Here is a 22,551-nt window from a genome sequence, read left to right on the forward strand (position 1 = left end):
AAAAATGCCGGGGGGAGGGAGATTTGCGGCGAGGGAAAAGCGACGTCGCACCCCCGTCAAAAAGCCTCAGGATGTTAACCGACCCTCTGGTATCATAATCCTTTTATACGGAGAGAAATATTTCAATTTTGACAGTTTATAGAAATATATGTGGCCTTTCATAGTAAAATATTGTTTTAACACACACAATTATTGGGTTGTTTAATAACACTTCACATTAGGTAAATTTTAAGCTTTAAGACAACACCAGTAAGAATTGCGCTGTCCGGAAAATAATGCAAGTTTACGGTCGGTAGGCGAGAAGTCTGGAGAATAGGGAGGGTGAGGAAGAATTTCACAACCAGATCGGACAGTTTTTGTGTTGTCACTTGTGAGACATGAGGCCGAGAGTTGTCATGTAACATAATCGTCCTTTTTCCGGGTGGCCAGAAATGATTTCAATAAAGCCAATTTCTGGTGCATAAGTTCCATTTTAGAGCAACACATTTTGGCATTGACTGTTTCTCCAGGATTCAAGAAGCTGTAGTACAGCCCCAAATGAAGCTCACCAGTGTCATCATCGCCTTTTTTTGATGAGTTGGGGTCTTCGGAAAATGCTGCTTGTTGTTGGAAAAGACTGAATTTTTCCCAAGTAAAAAAATCCTACTGAGGTAAACAAACATTTTTGTTTGGAAGAAGATTAAAACGAGTTGCCATTCATACAGAAGAATAATCCAGCAAACGTAAACAGTTTATTATACAGAGGGTTAATTGAAAGAAAGCATGAAAGCCTGAATTACTTTCTGGAGAGCCCAATATATTCCCGAAGAATATTTTTTGGAAAAAAACTTTTTTTCATTTTTAGCCTATACATACTTGTACATAATACAAATGTGATCACAATCAGCGCTGCACCAGGAGGACGCATGCCATGAGAAGCCAGCCAGTGCTGGCACTCATTTTAATGGATTAAGGGGCAAGGGGGTCTCGGGGCCATCGTCGTTTTAGGCGACGTGGTGGATACTCGGGATGGGAAAATGTGGAGAGGGCTCTAGCGGTAGGATCGATAGGTTGGTATGAAATGTTTGGAATCGGGAATGGATCAGTTCGTGGACAAAAGAAACGTTGAGGTCTTTGTGGATAGTGAGGTTAGAGACGTAAAAAGGAGCTTTGACAATTTGTCTGAGGACTTTTGATTGGAAGGACTGGATACGCTGGATATTGATGGTTTGGCGGAACCCCACAGTTCCACACAGTATGTCAAAAGTGGCCGCAGTAAAGTCTTGTATAAAGTTTAGTGCTGATGGTCAACCCCGATTTTGGTCTTAGTAGTCTGCGTAATTGTCCAAGTTTCTGTTGAGTTGTTGTCTTTTAAGTCTTGTGTGGGGATTCCACGTCAGTCTGGTGTCAAGGTATAGTCCTAGACTTGAGTGGAAGTCGGTATCACTTCATCGTTGATGTATAGTGGAGGGCAAGACTGCTTTTTCAAAGTGAACTTACATTGGAAGCACTTTTCTCCGTTTAAAAAAAACTACATTTTAAACAACTTAAAGTGAGAATAGCAGATACATTTGAAACAGCAAAACATCAAAAATACTATATACGTTTTATAATCACATCGAATAATTTATTAAAATTATTATCACTTGTCCGTCTAAAATATAATTCATATTTAAAAAGTAGATAAATTATTAAACTGTCCGAAGTTTGTATTAAATAAATATGTGGAAAACAGGCAAGAAGAATTTACAAGAAGGCTACTTCATATTATAAACAGGCGATTTAATTTCAACCCCCGTCACTTACTGCTTAACTTTTGCTAAGTAAGCTTTGACACTTAAGTAAAAAAAAACTTGCAACCCTAAGAAGAGTAGAGTGAGGCGATTTCTAGGCAAACTGCCCCCCAGGAGTTAGGGGTGGAAATTCAGTGAAGGGACGACATGTCGTTTATTATTCATAGCAGCTTGTGCAGTTTAACTGGCCGCTGACAGTAGACATGCAAAAGAGCTAGGTGCAATAGGGGTCCGTTTATAAACAGTAGGAATAATCTGGCCGATGGGATGAAGACATATTAAATATTTGTACAAAAAAAAAGAGTCTTTTGAAACCACAAACAAAGCAAAACAATAATAATGAGCACAACCGTACAACCGGAAAGGACGGCACGTATGAAATGCTGAATTTTCCCCATGTTGAAAGCAAATAGAGACAACCTGCGGAAACGCTAATTTACACGTCGCACATTTATTTGAACCCGTTTGTTTATGATCGCACCGGGGTTGTCAAACATTTCAGGTCGTACCAACAAATAATGCTATTTTAAACTCTTCCCTGGAAAGTTAACCCAAATTTACGTCCAGAGGTTAAGGAACTGTAATTGAAATTGTACTGTACAACTGGTCTTTTTTCAAATTTCCTTGACTTGTTGATTTAGTGCCCAAAGTGGGAAAACGTTTTGCAACCGAAATCTATTTTGCAATTAGCCAGAAATACTGATTTACGCTTAACTGTTTTAATATATATCACCGAATAATATTTTACAAAATAGGCTGCACAGAAGATTAATTTAATTCATAAGCGGTTAAGTTATGTATTTTAAATCCTTCGTCCACATTTGTTACAAAATAATTATTAACTATCATTGTTATTATTGTGATTTTTTTGGAACCTCCACATAGCATAGATTAGTTATGTCCACCTAATTTCACTGTATTTTCCTTGAGAGTAATATTTCAGCTTCAAAATAATCCTATTTAACGTCCTTTTTCTGTGCCTAGTTTTCTATCCAAACATTACTATATCCCGGTGATATTTCCTCTGTAGGAAATCTCTCCCTGTTTATGTCTGTAAAATGAGTTCCGTCTACTCGCCACCTTCATTGGTGTGTTTCAAAATTTTCTGAAATCCTGTGAAACGATTATTAGAAAAATTTGAAAGAAGGGAGTCAAATGAACCGATTTTAATATAGACGTTCTAGTCGTAAACGGCTATTGGTGATTACATCATCGTCTATTAAACAAACTACGATGAAAAAAGAACCTCGATTTGTATGAGATCCACAACTGAAGTTGACGAGAAGCCGAAGCATGCCTAAGTTACCAAAAAACGAGAATAGCAGAACAAAGGGGGGGGGGGCGTCGGTGGCCGCAACGGTTTAGGCGTTGACACGGCGCTCATCACTGTAAGATAAAGGTCCCGGGTTCGAATGCAACGGCCCTGCATTCGAACCCGACATACTTACAAATGTTTGTTGTCGTTTGTTTTTTTTAAACACGGGCGCCCTGAGGGTTGATATGACCTCTGCTCCCTCGTTATATAAAAAAATTTTAAAAAAATTTCAAAGATTCGAAGACTGTCAAATTACTGATTAGTGGTTCAACACCCTGGGGTAATCGACAAAAGCGAATTGGGTGATTAAGTACGTGATTCTGTCATACAGGAGAGCTTAACAATATTTATTTTACATTTTTCTTTAATAAAAAACCATTGGCTATGCCGGGATTCGAACCAAGAACCGTTAGCGCGGCACGTGCGAGTAAGAAGGCCAACCACTCGACCACATTTACTCCATGTTCTGATGCCTTCGAGAATATGAACCTATAGTTTTTAGTAAATATATTCAGTGAAAGGATTTATCAACGAAATAAATTTCTAGTTAGCCCTTTAAATATCAAACAGTGTAATAACTAATAAGTGATCAATTTATCACGCTTAATCAAATTGTTTTCTGGCAAAAACATGTGTTAGAAACCGATTGTCTGAGAATTTCTTTGATCGAAAGGGCAACTCAAGTGGTAGAGCAACCAAGTATTTAACCGCAGATCGTCGGTGCGTAATCCGGCCAGTGACACAACTTATTCATTTCAAAAAGTGTGTCATAAAAAATATAAAAAACAGCGATTATATNTATCAAAAGATCAAAAAACCATCCAACTGCACACTATATGTGCAAAATAAACTTCTTTCACAGTATAAATTAATTCAAATGATAAATTAGAGCCAATCAATTATACAACGGCATACCAATAATAGAAAAATTTATCGAAAGAAATTTTCAAAATATTCAACCAATGCTTTAATATTTATCCGGTACTACTAAGGACTAATTTCCACTCATATTTTTAACGCTTAAAGAAATTGTCTCCCGGCATAAATAAGTGTTAATACAAACAATTGTGCCCGATACGGGCGTTGACAAGGAGCTCAGAGTAAGGTAAAGGTCCGGGTTCGAATCCAGCGTTCGAAATCGACATACTAACAAATCGGCTTTTTTCAACAAACGAAAGAAAAACACCGACACCCTGAGGGTCGATATGGCCTCTGCTCTTGCGGGGGAAAAACAAGTGCTGGGGACTTTTGTGCCAGGAAATACAATATTAACAACGCGTCTGAATCAAAACAAGATGTCCAAAATGATCAGAAACGACCAAACTACAGGTTTACCTCCCCGCAGACCTCAAGTGGAAATGGTAATGTAGTTTGTTTTGTCAGTCAGACGTGCTTCGGTTTCTCATTATCTTCAGTGTTGGATTTCATTTTAATCGTGGTTTCTGAGCTTATGATTTATTTTTATAAAATCAGCGAATTTACTCTCCTGGAAATTCTTCTAATAATCGTTTCGCAAGGGTAGAACACTTTCAAAGCATAAATTATTTCAAACTCCATGGTATCTTAGAAATAATGATTTGCACAAAGAGTTACAATCCTACAATAGAATTTATTAAAGAATATTTCAATAATTTTTAAAGTAAGCTTCAAAGCGCAACTCAAAAAATTAATCGTGTATGCACAAAATCAGCCAGCCAACTGGAGTTTGAAACCAAGAAAAAAACGACATTTTTATTCCGGCAGACGGTTTATTACCATACCGTCTAATGGAACATGTATTGTATTTTATTTTGCGTTTTAATTAAAACATAAGTGTATATTTCATTGATTTACTGTTAATAAAAAATTGAGTTTTATCCTTTACTACACCATATTAATCATTTCAATTAATTATTCTTTTATCTAAGGTCTTAGTTGAGATGAAAAAGTTAGTCCACGAGTGGGATTCGAACCTATGACCTTCGACTCTGCTGAAGAGCAGTCACGTTAGCTCAATTGGTTAGAGCAGCGGCGTATTGAGCCGAAGGTCGAAGGTTCGAAACCCGCTCGTTACAGTAACTTTTTCATCTCAACCAAGAGATGAGATAAAAGGAATAGTTAAGTGATTAAATACATATGACTTTGATAGATTTAAATATCACTTCGACCTCTCAGGACATTAATAGATCTACATAAATATTATAATGCCAATTAAGATGAATTTTTGATTTTATTAGTCGTAAACATCGTACACAGAAAATCCGTCAAGCTTATGAAAAGTCAATAGATTTGATACAGAACATACACCACACTCAGTTGGTGTTGAGTGTTGTATGTTTTTCTTTCCCAATGTACACACAGTTGCCAACCAGGCGGAAAAACTGGTAAAACACACAAGGAACAGGGCGCGGTGTCGATTAGGTACCGGAGATGATCCCAAATGACTTGACAGGCTATCATATCGCCCCTTTTCTTAATTAAAGGGATGCCCTGGGGCGGCAGCTGTGCTCTTCCCCGGGGGTTTGATTGCCATGCCACGGCCTATTCAGCAGATATTGGCCGCTACAACCGGCTATGATTAGAATTCTCGTGTTTCACCTCGTCCGGCTGCAAATTGAACCTAAATAACTCATGACGAATTTTGATTAAATCAAAACTTGCCCGATCAATTCGTTAAGACCTAGACTTCAATTACGTCCCAGACGTAAAATTCATAACGGATGATGTACCATTATCGCTAATTATACTCAAAGCTACTGGACTGTACTGCCATGATAATTACATTCTAAGAGCCGGTGGAGTTAAGCTTTAACTAAATTGGTATTAACGCAGTGGTATATCACCCTCGATGTAGATTATTCCCACTCATTAAATGTCCCAAGGGATGGTGGGCCAGCAGCGATTCATAATTATTTAATGACTATGACCGCCGATTATGTCTTTTAATGGACAATCTTAATTAAAAACTAGCGTTAACATTAACCATAAGAAACCAAGTTGTCTAGCCAAAAAATAAACACTTCATACCTAATATCTAAATAAAAACGTACGTAGTTGATAACTTCACTAATTTCGTGGTCCGCTTGACCAATTAATATATTACAATTAATTATGGTGAGTATCGTGACCTCGATCCACTCGGACACTAACTTCCCATCTCAACCCCACCTTTTGAATTTTCCCTCCTTTTTGCCATTTTTTAAATGTCGTGTAATCTATTTGATTCTCGGCGAAAAATGAAATGGCCACGGAGCGCTTTAGGGAAGGTATATTTCATTTTTACTTATTAAATTCACTAGTTTTAGTGGTCCGCTTGACCAATTCATATATTTCAATTAATTAAGGTTTTTAGATAGATAAAAAATTCAGTGTCACGAGCGGGATTCGAACCCGGGATCTTCGGCTAGATACGCCACTGCTCTACCACTGGAGTTATCGTGACTGAAATGAATTTAATAAGTAAAAATGCAGTTTACCTTCAAGCTCTCCGTGGCCATTTCATTTGTCGCCGAGAATCAAATTGATTACACGAATTTGAAAAATGGCGAAAAGGAGGAAAATTCAAAAGGTGGGGTATTTATTTATTTTATTATATTTTTTACGAGGGTATTTCAACTACGAGGTTATATGAACCCTCGAGGTGCCACTGTTTTTGAAAAAAAGCCCATTTGTAAGTATGTAGGGTTCGAATGCAGGGCCGCTGGATTCGAACCCGGGACCTTTACCTTACAGTGATGAGCGCTGTAAAAGTTGGGGTATAACGTTTATATTCTGTTATCAACAGAAAAGCCGTATTATAAACAAAATATAATTTAGAATACGATACGAAGTCAATAACCCTGCAAATGAAAATTTACGTTAATTCACCGAGCGGTGGAGTTCAGACCGTTGTAATTAATATAGACTGGGTAGAATTAAATGGGCAGTGTTGGGGAGGAGATTAGAACAAACGGTTAAGTCTGCAGTAATCCTTAACTCTCGACGATGCACATTAACTCTCCAGAAATATATAACGCAGATGAGCGGAATTAGGGTCAATCCTAGGGATTGCAAATTCACGAAGCCCCGACAATTCAGATCGACTTAATAAAGCGTTATCACAGATTTACGACAGTTTCGATTTCTGCTAAATAAGATTATTTAATGTAGTGCATGTTCTTCCGTTCTTCACCGTCTTCATACAGACATAAAAACAGTATCGCGCGTGAATGTGAGTGCACGAATGAGTATGTACAGCACTATACTTAATAACAGAATGAACAAACTTTTTCTAAACAGAAACTTAGTATGTTGAAGAAAAATTCAAGGCAGTCGGTACGCCTCAAAATTGCAGACAAAAGGATATCCATCGCTCAAAGGAAACGGGAGTGGGAAAAATAATTAAAAATAAACTGTTAACAAACAGAACGATAAAAATAAAAATGAAGGAACCAAATGTGGATAACAGATTTTAATATAGACATACTAGTCATATACGGCAATTTTTGGATTCATCATCATCAATCAAACTACGATAAAACTGAATCACGAGCTATATGAGACCTAAAACTGAAGATATCGAGAAGCCGAAACCTTTCAAATCAAAGATCAGAAGAACAAATAATCGGAAGCTGTCGAGGTTCATCACCCATAAACGCCAAAAGGTAATCCCGAAAAAACATAGGAATGCCGTTAATAAGTAAATAAAGGAGTAAAGTAATTACGGTCAAACGGCTTAATATTCAGTGACAATAAAACATAAGATAAACAAAACTCAAGCAGAAAAAAATCTAAATTTCGACTTAAACTTAAGATATCAACATTGGCTTCTACCAGAAATAACAAATTTAATTGTACATCTTTCAATGAATTTATCTTTATGTAAGGTATTGATTGAAATGAAAAAGTTAGTGTGACGAGCGGGATTCGAACCTACGCCCTCCGGCTAAATACGCCGCAGCTCTACCACTTGAGCTATCGTGTCTCCACTCGGACACCAACTTCCCATCTCAACCTATCTTTGAAATTTTCCCTCCTTTTTGCCATTTGTCAAATGTCGTGTAATCAGGATTCGATTCTCGGCGACAAAAATTAATTGTATTACTGGATAACAAACCAAATTCACAGAAATGTTATGCAGGAAAGACTGTGTGCAATTCTTACGAATAAACAGGGATATCAACTGGAAATTACCAACTGGCTAGTAATTTGTTACGAAAAAACGCGATGTACTTATTTGTAACTAACGAGAATTACCGAGATTGTACTGTGTACATTTAATTCCTCAGTAAAGCTGTAAAAATTACGGATAGGATACAAAAAAGTTACTAGAAATAAAAACCATATCTTGTATCATACTAAAAGTAAAAAATTAATGAAAAAAGTCAGATGTTTTTTACTGGAAAACAAAGAACTGCATTTCAAAATAGGCCAATTTTGAGAGTTGGCCTGTGGATTAATTGTCAACAATGAGGGGTCGGGGCTTCGTCCCTAAGTAATTCTACACACCTGGCTCGTTTTTAAAACCTCGACTTAGCTATAAAACGCAGGAGGGCGATTTGGAAAAATGTATATATTTAAATAAAAGTAACTTAAATGCGGATGTAAAAGTTTCCGCCCTTCATGGTGGTAAATGAGATGAAAAGGACGCCTTTTCATCAAAGGGGCCATGTCGGAGATAATTAAGTCTCATGACAGCCTCAAATTAATTCAGACTCATTATGATAAAGTTATGGAGATTAAGGTATAGGGTTTAAGTGGGGAGGATAGTAATCTGCAAGACACCACCTGCAGCCCCTTGTTTCTTATGTAGCCACTTCGAGAATTAATGCATACATTAGCAATTGTTTCCAAACGACGGCGTCGGTTGTTTTTGCAACATAACAAGCTTCTCACTTCGTGCAGAGGCAGAATCAGACAAACAAGACTAGAAACAACTGGAAACATTTGCACAATTTGCTATGGAACATAAACTATGTAAAATTTAATCAAGCGAATAGTTGAATAAACTCGATGTAAGCTGAAATTTAATACATCTTTTATCGCCATTGTATGAGTTTAGTTAGTTGAAGAGTTCAACGTTGGAAAGTTTTCGGTAGCATACCAGTAGCTAGAATAGGCGGATCAATATCCATATCTGTCGTCTTCATACTTCAATTAATTATTCGTTTTATGTAAGGTCTTGGTTGAGATGAAAAAGTAAGTGCCACGAGCGGGATTTGAACCCACGACCTTCGGCTCAATACACTGCTGCTCTAACCAGTTAAAATATCCTGCCTTCGATCTACTTGTAACACTAACTTTATCATATCAACCAAGACCTTACATAAAAATAATAATTAATTGAAATATCATAATTTGGTCAACTATACCACTAAGCATAAATGGGTTATTCATACTTTTAAATAGAACAGATTTTAATTAACTATCATTCCTCTCATTTCCAATACTTTTTGTTAAAATAACTGAACAGAGGAAAGACAAACTCAGAGGTATAATTTAAAAGATAATTATAACTGATAAATTCCGTTCTAACATACTTAGTATGCAGACTTCAAAAGTAAAAACCGTCAATAAATGTTTTGAAGGATCCACGGTCTAACAGATATGAAAAAAACGTTTCTTGAAAGGGAACAAGGTTCAGGGCATCCATGCATAATGGAAAATGATGCTCTTACAGAGGCATTCGAGGCTGTTTTCGAAAAGCGCATCCGCCGATTATCAAAGGAACGAGGTCCGTTAAGACGTCTACCAATATCCATTTACAATATGGCTTACGAAATGTGAAACTTGACCCTTCTTCATTCCGGATATTATGCAATATGCGTGGAGGCTGACCATCCCCTTATTAGGGGAAACGAGTTTCACCCTTTTCATTACCTTCATTCAGAACTTTGCTCCTTCAAAAATAAAACCCCTTTTAGCCCAATAAAATCCAATTATTGGAAAACTAAAAACTTGAAGCAGGCGTATATTGTTAAACAGATTATCGATTCAACCATGCATAGAACGGGTACGAAATGAATAATTTAAAAACTAAATACAGTTGTAACATTTCTTCCTCTCATACTTATCTGTGAATTGGAATATATGAATCCAATAATACTAGAGAATGAGAATAAAATATGAAAATGCACTAAAGATACTAGTGTCTCAATAGACCATAAACTAAATTGGATAAAACTAACTAGACTTGTTATTAGTAAAATCTATTCACTTTTGTACTGGTTTAATAAACAAGTATCAGCTAGTTATGTATTTGTTAAAAAGAAAATAGTTAATTCATTCATAACAATTCATTTGCGATACAGTGCAGTGACTATGTCTGATTTGTATATCATGTATGTATGAAACTTTTCACGTTAAAAATTTGTTTTAAAATTAAGTATTAATTTTATTAAATAAAATTAAATATTTATGATAATAACAAGGTAAATGTCTCTTTTAGATTTGTTTTATAAACAATTTTTTCATTTTTATTCCTACATTGGACATCGTCAGCCCTCACTTCCATCTTTCTTTACTTTCTTTTACCTGCCTTTCTATCGTCTGAATGTTTATAATTTCCTTTCCTGTTTATCCTGCCAAGTTATATTCCGACCAATTAGGACTGTAGCTGATTTTTTTCTTTATCCTAGTGCTATCCTCTCTGCGCAGCAAGGCCACGTCAATTGTGGATAAAATAACGCAAATTCACAGAAAGCAGAAACAAGATACTCGATGTTACTAAGCCCCTCCATTAATAATAAATTGAATTCCGTCTTCAGACTTCGTTCTCACTACCTCGATGTTACTCGTAATAACTGGAGATCATCCTTTCCATTTACTCAAATAAATTACATTCATACACCAGACTTAGTTCACACTACCCCTGAATATGCGATGTTCCACGAGGTAATTGGGAATAAGCCTCTCCATTCACTCTAATTATTATATTAATAAAAAAAACACCATATACATTAAGATCTATAAACTGGTAAAAAAATGTATGGCCCCGAGATATTTCGTCAGCGATTTTTGCCTACATCTATTATTTTGTATGATTCGGTTTCGCTTGATTAATGGTTCGTTTTGAATAATTATTAACCTCTATTATTAGTACCAGTACAATAATTATCCTTTGCTTGGTAAAATGTATTTTAGAAAGATAAAAATAGATAATGAAAACTTTAGTGCTCATTTTCCATCCTTAGTTGAACTTTTAAACTTTTAAAGATAGTTTTCTGATCGAAGTTTCTATGGTTGCATCAGTTTTATAAGACATATCGAGAACAAAAAAAAAGTGGAATGGAGAAAGTCACGTATGCAATATTTTCATGACTGTGAGGGTAAAGTCTGATCAAGCGGGAAAAACGTGATTTTCGGTTATACTCGTGGTCAGATATTACTCCAAACGATGTGGGGTTGCAACGGGAGAAGCCCAAATCACGGATATGAATGATAATAACGTCCATGGGCAGTAAACAAGGGTTGATGTTAGGGGTGCAGGTTGCAAGTGTATCCTCGTTAGCCATATCTCAGCGGGCTGCTTGCTTATGCAACCCCTCACCTCTAATATATATCCGACGAGACGTTGGATTCCTGATAAATCCAACGCCCTGAGGTAAAGACCGGCAGTTTCGATCGGCAATTCAAATAGGAAACAATTTTCACTTTCCGTCCCTCCAAATGCCTGATCAAGGGCATTTTTCAGCCGGAATGACTCTTTATTGCCTATAATGGTCATGGGAGTGGCATTTAGATAAGCGGTGGTTTTTCAACAGTAAATTCCACCAACTGATAGATTCGGTTTATGTTAGACGTTAACTGTGATAGCTGTACTTTAACAATCCAATTAAAAATACACTTACATTCAAAAACATAACGGAAAACGAACAAATTTTATTCTAGTTTATTATCTGTACGTTAACGGGAATAAAATACAAATCGGAGCGCAAGACAGCAGCAAGCTGTGATGTGTACCTTTACTCGAAGCAATTCACCCAGTTTTTCTCACCCTCATATCCCTGCTTCCTCTTAAGATATGCTTTTGAAATTTGAAACATAAATACAGTTTAGGTTGCTGAGGACATTGTCAAAATTTGAGTACTTAATATTAAGCCTTTTTGAAAGGGGATAAATTCAAAATTTGCTTTTTTTTACTGGCTGATCACTGATCAACCAAATTTTAAGGTACTTCCCGAATTGCTAGAAATGTGAAATTAGGTAAAAATATAGGCCTTATATTGCGAAAAAAAGGAGGCGGGGTTGGTCACATTATCAAAATTATGAGGCATATGTGTAGGCGAAAACATGAAATTTGGTACAACCAAACCATGAAAGCTAAGTTCCTCCTTCAAAAAAATTATCCTACCAATGTATTACCGTCACTGTTGCTAAGTCCGTTCTTTTTTTAGTACTTAACCTGAGAAAATTCAAAAGAAAAGATAAAAGTTCCAGCTTCCCAAAAAAGTAAAAAGCCAGCCTACCAAAGCATTGATGAACATTGTGTTCAACCTTACTTAACTCCTCCTTCTATCAGCAGCACAGTTCTTTTAATTTTATTGCTTAACACTTGGCCAGTTTCCGAATACGCAAAGTGGAATGTGGAACTTTTCTTTTTCTTCTGAGTAATCTACCTTCCCTTCACCCACCTTTCTGTGTGGTCCTGATGTCTTAATCCCCATTCAGAAACTGGAAATTCTGATTTTGGAAACAAAAATTGTTTCGATTTCCCGCATAAATCCAAGGCTTCCCTACGTACGATAGGAAGCAATATCAGGTGGACCAACAGTTTTTTCAACCTAAAACAACTAAGTTTGCTTTTAGCTTTTTTAACACGATTTTGCCAAAGGAAATCTATTTTTTTATCTTATCCGTCAATTCACTGTTATCACAAAATTAAGTGTCGCTCTTGCAATTCTTTGCAGCCCCAACCCCATCAGCAGCGAGTAATGCCAGTGTCTGGCTGGCGTCAAGTGTGACACATCATGTGATACTGAACGCCTCCTCGAGTCTGTAAAGTCATTCATCACCGGCAACGGCCAATCTAGGGCCTGTCACACTCCCGACGATCTGTTTACACGTTTTATCCATTTGGAGGAAATAAGGGCACGTTTAAAATGTATAAAGCCGTGCCGGGGAGTTTTAAATAAAAGTGCACCGCTTCGCCATTGGGCCGATATTCTTTCCACGATAAATCACACAAGTGACACGGGCCCATCTGGTACGCCTGTTATCTTCATTGTGCTTCGCGCGTTATATTATTTAAATATTACAACGGACTGTGTAAAATTTTACTTTTATGATTTCCTATAACGTTCAATCAACTTCTATTCCAATTATAAGGATAATTAGATGTGAAAAATAAAACCACCAACCTTACAGATTAATAAATAATATTCACCAAATCGATAAATCATTTTAACTTGGCGACTCGCACTACCGTCTAATTTGGAATTTATCGATACATCAGATATTCTATAAGTATATTATACTTAAAATAAACCAACCGGGCCGTGATGATTCAATCTGGACCGTCGCCACTTTCGGACCGTCTCTATAAAAACTAATTTATTCATTGAAATTGATGGACAATGTTTACTAGTCTTAAACTGGAAAATCTAAAAAATATTTAAACACTTGATATAATACTCTTTTCTGTGACACGATTAAAAAATATTACTGCCTGGATGCTTACTTAGACATGACCCAAGCTTTGACAGGTTCTGGCCACCCGTAACTTTTCTTCAAACTAAAAGCAGATCCTACCCACGCTTTATTAACAAATCCAAAAATCTAGCAGATCGTTGCTTCCAGGTAATGCGCGGTAATGAGTTCTCTGAAAAAAGACCGCTCCAGGCCGGCGTCCCACAAGGGAGCATTCTTGATCCCATCCTATAGATCGTTTATACTGCTGATCTGCGGATATATCCCATCACCATCTTTCCTACTAATGGTGACCATACCGCAATTTTAAAACCTAACTCAATCTTACCAAAGCCATCTGAAATATCCATGAACATATTGAGATCTTTGAAGAATGGTGCAAAACGTGGATGAAAATGAACTAGAACAAATGCACCCAAATTACGTTCACGTTAAACAAAGCCTTATTCACGTCTTGGGCGACACTTAAAAAGTTTAATAACATGGAATTCTCACACAAGACTTAAAACCAAGAACATTTTGGGCAACTAAGAAGAATCATAGGACCGAAATCGAACCGAGGACAGACATCATAAATAGTAAAGAACAAACTAATGTGAACTATGAGGTAACCCTAAGACATATAATATCCAACTAATTCAAAGGTAAGAAAAATGCTCCGACTTCCTTACTATGTCTCTAACATCACTATTCACAATGACCTTAAAAATACTCCCTTCGTTAAAGGGTTAAATTGATTAAAAGGGGGTATAAATTTATAAGTTCCTAATTCCTCATGTTACACTCCAATTTTTCAATCCATCCTAACCCTACTGCTCAAGTCCTCTCCACTACCTCCCATCCCAAAAACCCCTCCACGTCACCTCAAACGAAGATGGCTCGGAAACCTCCTCACCCTTAACCCGACAACGAATTGAGTGCCAGCATTGCCTGGTTTCTCATAGCACAAGTCCTCCGGTAGCTTTAAAAACTTTCTCATAGCACAAGTCCTCCGGTAGCTTTAAAAACTGCTAAGCCAAAAAAACTGACGAACAATGGAATAAATTGTATTGTTTGTTTTACATTTCATATTTTACATCCGAGTGAAGAAGTAATAATAAATTAATTTTAAACAACACGTCATTTCTTGTTTATTAGAAAAAAGGAAATATGTACTGTGGTTTGTCTAAAATGTAGATACTAAATACGAAATGTTGAACAGAAATTTTTCTAAATTTATTGTCCAATAAGCCCGAAAAATATTCTACCAATAATTTTGTAATAGAGATATCAAAACATTTCTCTCATATATTATATTAATATTAATATAATTTGAAGTAGAGATCAGCGTTTAAGCTCAGAATAACTAGAATAATTAAGTCGTTGTATGTTCCATATTCCCGAGCTAATCTATGCAATTAAAGAGGTTTGAGTTATAATCAATCAGTAACTATCAAAGGCAAAACCTAAAACCCTATTGTTTTTCCTAAAAAAGAGGTGATAAAAAAGAGAAGATTACACTTCAAATTTTTTACCATTTATCTCATTTATTAAAACTGGTCAGATGCGATCATCTGTTAATTTTACACTAGCTAATAAATATAATAATAATAATGTACGCACTTAAAGGTACTTACAATGAGAAATACTAACATCAGATCTACATTTTTCCCTATGCTGCAAAACGGGGAAAACGTATGATGGCGACCTAAGGTTTTCGTTGAATATTTTCATTTCCCCCGAGAATAAATGTAGCAAAGGAACGAGCTGTGGTGTAATGAAGTTCAGGGAAACCGGGCTGTCTCCGCACCCGAAGAAAAACCCGAGTGGGAAGACAATTAAAAGTATAGGAAGGGCCCCAAGGTGTGGAGGGCCTGTTGATAAACGCCACCCCAAACTGCTATTAGTTCATTACCGCCTCCGTATAACGGCCCACTACATCACGGGGAGCCCACTAAACGGAATTAAACTTTAATTCAACCCGACGACACATGTTTTTCGCGCGGACCCTTTTACTGCCTCCTAACGTGTGAATAATATATTTAATTACAGGCGTTTTAGCCGCACTTTTAACCGACGTAAAATTGTCTTGGGAGAGAAACTTTTTACACGGCCGCCTTTTAAGGTTTATAGCGCATGAAACAAGGGGAGCCTGTTAAATTTAAACCAATCTACAAAATTGTCGGGTTTATACCCCCAGGCTCAATAGGTTGTTCAACACCTAAGGGATATTTAAATAGATATTGGATAAACAAGTTAACCACTTACAAATTCTCGAATAGCGAGGGGAGCTGTGGTATAAAAAGAGTATTTGCTTGTGTACATCTAAAAAAACAATACACCTAAAAACACCTTACACTGTCAATATCAGTGATAGCATTTCCTTCATCTTGCCACGAATTGAATTGAACGTGTTTGATGAAAATGGATCCAAAAAGCTTATATTCGACAAAAAGCTATCAAAGAGTTCGCGTAGTTCCTTCAAGAATTGGTATTTTCCAGAAAGCCATTAGACTCGAACCAGAAAAACTATCAACAATTACATTGAATTTAAATTTTTTAATAATTCGTTTGTAGTTTAGATGAAAAAATAGTGCGTAATTCGAACCCACGACCTCCGGCTCGGTATCCCGGGCGCTCCTACCACTTGTGCTGTCGGGACTTGGGTCCGCCGAGACACCAACTTTCATCTCAACCTACAACTTTTTTCAAATTTCCCTCTTTTTGGCAAATATTGAAATTTCGGTAATCGTATTGGATTGTTGAGGACATATGAAGTTGCTACGGAGAGCTATTATTCAGTCCTTCAGTATTTGTTATATTAATCTATTATGGTTTAGTTGATCCTATTAGACCAAAGCAATTATTTAAGCTGATTTATAATTTGTAAAGAGTAGTTGAGAAGAAATCCCTGGTTGATTGGGGGACTGAAGTCACGATAGCTCAAGTGGTTAGAGCGCCGGAGAAACAATGCCGGAGGTCGTGGGTTCGAGTCCCGCTTGTGAAACTAATTTCTCATCTCAACCACAATTTACATAAAAATTATAAATCAATTTAAATGATCACTTACTAAAACATAATATATTAATAGATTACAATGAATCTTGTCACTTCTATAACACATAAAAATATATGTTCTTCATGTCAACTGATTGCATGGAACGTAAGAACTATAAATCAAGGTAAGCTTGACGTGGACAAAAATGAGATGGCAAGACTGAACATCGATATCTTAGGAATCATAGATGCAACGAACATGAAATTGAGTCAATTTCAGAGGACAGCAGAAGACAGGAGGGCCTGGCGGGACTTTGACCATGGTGTCGCAAAGAGTCGGCTCGACTGTGCGACTGAACAACAACAATATGACATGGGCACTCTCGACACGACACGCAAGGATGGCACAATTACACAGAAGACAAACACTTTGAGCCTGAGGATGATCTCAATAAAAGATCTAAACGTTGGCACGGTAAAGAAAATGTTTTTCTGAAACCTACATCACACCCGACCGCATCTCACGATAGCTGAATAAATATGACAACTACCAACAGTTCTTTCTATAATAGAAAAATAAGAGTTCTGGCTTGGAAGAATGATTATCCAAGAAGAATCTCTCTTCCATGGAATGAGATTTCATTAAGGTATTCTAATGACTGAAAGACTATTAATCCTTAAAAAACTAGGTCAATTGAGGTTTTAAGGTAAACTTTATAATTTGGGCTGCAAATATAGAGAAAGGTAAAAGGCTTTTATATACAATTTCAACAGTTTTTCGACGGAGTCAACCTGTTGAAAATCCGAACTTTGACCAGCATATCAAAGGACAGATCGGCAGCAGACCTAGAGACCAAATCTTGAGATATGAATATTAGCCAAAGACCGTTCAGCGTAATAAGTAAGCCCCAGAGACTGTCTGTTTAATAATTATTGAGAAACAACTGTACTGTTCGTAAAACACCAAAGTATTTGTATTCCTTTTTAACGTTCACTCGCTGACGAAGGAGCTCCTCTACGACAACCTTCTGAATACAATAATCTTTGATTTATTAGGTTGACCATTATATTCCGAAGTTCACAGTGGATATTTCTTTGATGAGCATAGGACAGTCCGACGGAAATAACACATCAACGAGAGAGCCTTGAATATCCCCCACTGTTGTACTCGAATAGAGAACTGGAGGTAGATCCAAGTAAAAAAGAATAGGATTCAATGGGCATCCTTGTTTGACTTCGGAGCACGCCTTGAATAATTTTGAGACTTCACCATTCAAATTTTTCAATATGGTGATCTCTTGGTCAAATAGTTTCAACAATAAGGCATATATATTTTTATGCATATCAAGTATTCTTACAAGTTAAAGTAAGTGTTAAACAAGACAAAGTTCTAGTAAGAAATATAAGTAGTTGACACAAAAAGACTTTCAAGGATGAACGTTAGTCTGCATTTCAATTAGCAACCAATAGTTCGAATGCAATAACTCTTCAAACTTTTTTACAAAATAAATGTATTTCTGTCCCATTAAAATTCATTAGCCATAAAATCTTGCATGTCGGACCGTTTGAAATGACAATGCTCGAAGATATCACCCCTTTGAGACTCATGTCGATTTTTCCTTTTACGACCGGCGTAAAGTTTTTTTCGTTTCTTTTTGCAACTCCTTGGAAAACCTTAAACCGCCCTTTATGCCATTGATTTACGGTTATTCAAATTAGATCCCCTCGGAATTAACGAGGTGGACATAAAAAGGCTACCTGAAGTAATTTATTTGTAGAATGTTAATTCCCCCTCGGAGCCCCGGGACCGGGGTATACTTTAGAATTTCCAAACTCCTACGGCTCCTCTTTGGGATGTATCCATATTTATGTTTAAAGTTGGACGTTAACTGAATTTTACCCAGTAGATACAGGCACTCGGTTAACGAATTCAAGAAAGGGTTTATGTAAGCAATTAAAACAAAAAGGAATAGGAATTAATTTGAATATTGAATAGCTGGATGTTTGATTAACGCTTTGCCTCGCAATTTCATTTTTGGGGGCGTTTAGGCCTTAATTAAAAAAAACATAAATGCCTTGTAATTAAATTGTAATAAAGACCAACGAACTGTCTACCTGAACTACCCTACGATTCAATCTAGAGATGAAATTTAACCTGAACAATCCTAAATTCTGAAAAACGTTAAAACTAACCAAATCGACCTTAAATTCTAGTAAAGGACGGTATAAATGCTGCAACGTGAACGTAGAAGAACGGCGAGTATGGGCGGAGCTTAAAACTGTATGCACTGTAGATACAACATCTCGATAGTTTAATGTACTATGTTTTTCCATGAATTAAATCCAGGAACGTAAATCAAATTAAGAACTCCCATTTGGAGAACGCTGCCAAAAACCAAGCGCTGGTCTTCCTATGTAAACAAAGGGAGTTATTTAACCTCCCGTGAAAGAGAATAATTTCTTGTAAATTCTCACATTCAGTTTGAAAAAATAAAATAAATCAAAATTATACCATAAATAGTACATAAAATAAAAATTAAAAATAATAATTTTATTTTTATCCGAGTAATCTCTTAGTGATTGAAGTGATCAGTCAAAAATCTCCGATAGTTTAGAGTTGAACGAGAGAGAGAGAGAGAGAGAGAGAGAGAGAGAGAGAGAGAGAGAGAGTGAGAGAGAGAGTGTGAGTGAGACAGAGAAAGAGTGAGTGAGAGAGAGAAAGAGTGAGAGAATGAGAGAGAGAGTGAGAGAGTGGGAGAGAGAGAGAGAGAGAGAGTGTGTGTGTGTGAGTGAGTGAGTGAGTGAGTGAGTGAGTGAGTGAGTGAGTGAGAGAGATAGAGAGAGAGTGTGAGTGAGTGAGTGAGTGAAAGAGAGATAGAGATAGATAGATAGATAGATAGATAGAGAGAGAGAGAGAGAGAGAAAGTGTGAATGAGTGAGAGAGAGAGTGAGTTAATGAGTGAGAGAGAGAGAAAGTGAGATTGATTGATTGATTGATTGAGTGAGTGAGTGAGTGAGAGTGAGAGTGAGAGAGAGCGAGAGAGAGAGAGAGAGCGAGAGAGAGAGAGAGAGAGAGAGAGAGAGAGAGAGAGAGAGAGAGAGAGAGAGAGAGATACTGCACTGTTCAATTGTTTCGGGACATTTAACGATCGTATCAATCATTTCATCACTGGTGAGGAACTCTTAAAAAAGGCGTAGCAGAAATCCGCGAGAGAGTGTTTTTCTACAAGCAACACATCGAGCATTCTTCTCTAGTGGACGTAGGGTAAAGTTTTTCATTGATGAACACCGGTTCCTTTCTTAATTCTTGACATTGCTCTATGGCATAGGACATTGAATATGTCCGAGTTTCACACGTAGAAGACATTCCCAGATAGGTGGTTCTTATAAAACTAAGGAATTTATACACATATAAGGAACATATACACATTTAAAAAATGTCACTAGAACCTTTCCATCAGTCCGGCATTAAGACACCACATGGCCATGTAGTAAATAAAGAGTACGATGTTGCAACACGGTCCCCAAATCCGTTTTATTATCTCTTACAATTTACTGCTGGCAATTCTTCTACTACCCATTTTATTGATTAGGACAAGTCGAAGGGTTAATTTTTCCCTCCCCTCCTGAAATTGTAGAAACGGTCAATCGTTTGTTTTCATTAGTTAATATAAAACCGACCGGTCTATTTACGATGCTGTAAAAGTTAAGGGACCTTCTTAGTTCGGTTAGAGCCGGGGAATCATCTACAGTGTCCTTAACGTCCAGGAACATTTACAAAAGTAGCCTGTAAATTTATTTACGACCCGGGTTAATAGCCTATAAATCCTAAACGGACCAGAAGCACTTAAAATCACATTATCGATATACAAATATTTTCCTAGCAGCTCTTCATCAGAGGAAAGAGCAAAAATAGACCACAAGATTATTTTTGAATGAATTAACTATTGATAAAATATTTTTTATAAAAAAAAACATTCTCGGAAACGTTTTTCACTACTTTTTATCCCAAAATAACTAGTTAAGAAAAAAATCGAACCTGGGATGCACCCGAAATTGGACTTTTAGGTGGTTCATGTTTATTTGAATATTTACTTCAATTTATTTTGTCGTTTAATTTAATTAATTAAATTGGCCTAATAATATTTGTAGGATGATCTATGGGGATGAAAAAAGTATTAATGACAAATTGCATTTGTTTTCATCGTCCAAGAAAATAACGGCTTTTAAGAATAAAAACCTAAACCTCCATGCAGCTCGGTTCATTCGATATTCAGGCAATTTTTCTCCTGGTGACAGCCGGCGGACTTTTATTCATGGCACTCTTCTTCTTTCGTTTTCCCTAGGGGAAAATGTTTTTGAACCGCCGGCAAGAGATTTGCATTGATCCCCAGTGTGATGTAGCAACAAGTAGTGATTCTTAATATTCGTTTACAAATTATCACTTCTTTTTCGGATATAATTTATGAAAACATTTGGAAGGGTTAAAGGTCTCAATGGTCGGACTCTGAACAGAAATACGTGCTGAAACTAGGTTCCACCTGCTTTCAAACGAAGGAAATGACCTACCTGTTCCTAACGACGCCAAACCGTGAAATGTAGGACGAAACAAGATATCCCTACCTGGTCCGGACCCAGTCCACAATATTTACAATGCAACCTGATTCAGCCTGCAAACCTATGATGAAATTCCATGGGACACACGAACCGGACTTCGGACGCCAAGCCGGCTTCTTTATTAGGCTCAATGATTAGTCATGATTACTCATCCCCTTCGTCGACTATCCTCTATAAACTGTACTAAAATTGTCTTGTCAGATTGATTTGATACTTGACCTTAAACGAAAATATTCCATTCTGATCATTACAAGTCTGATTGAGGAATCGCTTAATAAGCCGTTAATTTATTTCACATCTCATAAAAATGCCATTGTTTTAGATTTTAATCAAATATTTAAAAAACCCTCGCACTTATTACTGTATAAATTAACTTGTAAAGCATTTAAATACAATATTTTATATATTGAAGAATGAACATAAGATGACAAGAAGAGGAAACGCGGCACACTGACTAAAATGAACGCAAACAACCAAACGACAATTACAATTTGGTTAAACATAAATTAAACCTTTTAAAAACATGTTACATAAGATGAAATACAACTACATCGTTTCGCATTACTAAATTTAACCAAACTAAACAAACAAATCTACTTTATACAGAAATTAACGGATGGTAATTTGTAAGTAAAACTTGGTACATACCAATCGGATAGATGGACAAAAACATCAACAGAAAGTAAAATTTGGTACATACCAATAGGGTAGATGGCCAAAAACATCAAGAGATATAGATACTTATTAATAGAAAGACGCACAGGTAAGACAAACATATAGATATGTCGTTATCGTACAGCCACAAATGGGTACAAGGGACTTACAAAGCTATAAATAGGTAGATGGGCCGAAAGACGTATAGAAAGAGCTATTAGATAGCCAGGCAGATAGATAATGTGGGCAGAATGGATCAATAACCGAGAGACCAGCAGACAGATAGTTACCGGTATATTCATACAGTGTTGGCAGAAGTACATGCACGTTCATAATTAGAAGCACATATTTAGAAGAAAGACACAAGTGGAGATGGAGATAGATAGCCGGATTGTACCAATAAAAACACACATATACAGGGTGAATTGCTACTCGTGCTACAAACTTCTCCAGTAGATTCTTCACCCTAAAATGAACAAAAAAGTTCATATTGTCCATGGTCCGATTCTCAACCATTTCAGAGTAATTTCGCTTTTTATCGATTTTGAAAGATATCACGTCCTGGCGTCGGAAAATCGTGATATCTTTTAATCTAAACATTTCTCTGAAAAT

General features: G+C 36.6%; 1 protein-coding gene across 2 annotated transcripts in view; it reads right to left on the bottom strand.

The window, feature by feature from the left end:
- The window catches only part of LOC106665170 (protein sprint), a 450,469-nt gene that overhangs the window by 369,459 nt on the left and 58,459 nt on the right, over window positions 1–22,551 (bottom strand). The window lies entirely within an intron of this gene.

This window comes from Cimex lectularius, unplaced genomic scaffold (genome assembly GCF_000648675.2).
Source record: "Cimex lectularius strain Harlan isolate CLEC.00 unplaced genomic scaffold, Clec_2.1 scaffold140, whole genome shotgun sequence".
Classification (NCBI taxonomy): domain Eukaryota; kingdom Metazoa; phylum Arthropoda; class Insecta; order Hemiptera; family Cimicidae; genus Cimex; species Cimex lectularius.